Here is a 936-nt window from a genome sequence, read left to right on the forward strand (position 1 = left end):
CGGGCGGGCTCCTGGCACCTCCTGGAAAGCAGCAAGGGACCACGATGGGTGCAGGAGAGGACAGGGCTGAGATAGCCCTGAGGTGGCAGGAAGAGAGGGTGACATCCCCAGGGTGCCCAAGGGAGACAGGGGGGGGGGGGCCCAGCGAGGGCCCTGCTTGCACTCACCATGGCGTCCCTGCGTCTTGCCCCCGGGGATGGGGCGCTCGGGGCTCCTGTCACCAAGGGCCCAGGTCCATCTCGAAGCGCTTTGCTTTTGTGTTTCTGCTGCAACTACGAATTGCAACTAATCTTTTTTTTCCTCCTCCCACTTCCTCATTTTGTGCCTGTTTGCTGGGGGTGGGGAGGACAAAGGCGGCTCTCTGCTGCCAAGGGGGGACCTTGGGGTGGCCCTGCCCAGGGTGACCGCACCTCTGCTGCAGACGGGTGCTGCTGGTGCCAGGGGTCACCAACCTGGGTAAGAGGGTGGATGCTGGGTGGAGTCTGGCAGGGATGCTCAGTCTCCACAAAACCTATCCCCCCTCCCCGAGGTGACAGTTTGATGTGCCCCCCTCCAGGGGTGGCCAGTCAGTGCTGGGGGATGCTCTGCTTTAAGGTGGTTTTAGGAGCAAGATGCTTTTGGTTGCTGCTTTTTTTTCAGGTCTTTTGAATAAAAAAGGCCACACTCCAGGAAGCATTTTGGCTACAAATGGACTGAAGCCATTTCAGAAAGACCATCGCTGGAGCTGTGTGGGGGATGAGAGCAGGGGTCCCCGTGGGGGACGGCCGCAGTGATGTCCCCACCACAACTGCAGAGCCGGTGCTCCTGCAAACCCTGGACACACATGGACCCATATTCATGCAACAGCCCTGGTCTGCAAACGCATCTGTGCAAGCCCCGGCTCATTGCGATGGTACCACAACGCTGATCCCAGGCTAAGGTTGAAGAAGACAGCCC

This window comes from Pygoscelis adeliae, unplaced genomic scaffold (assembly GCF_000699105.1).
Source record: "Pygoscelis adeliae isolate BGI_AS28 unplaced genomic scaffold, ASM69910v1 Scaffold537, whole genome shotgun sequence".
NCBI lineage: Eukaryota > Metazoa > Chordata > Aves > Sphenisciformes > Spheniscidae > Pygoscelis > Pygoscelis adeliae.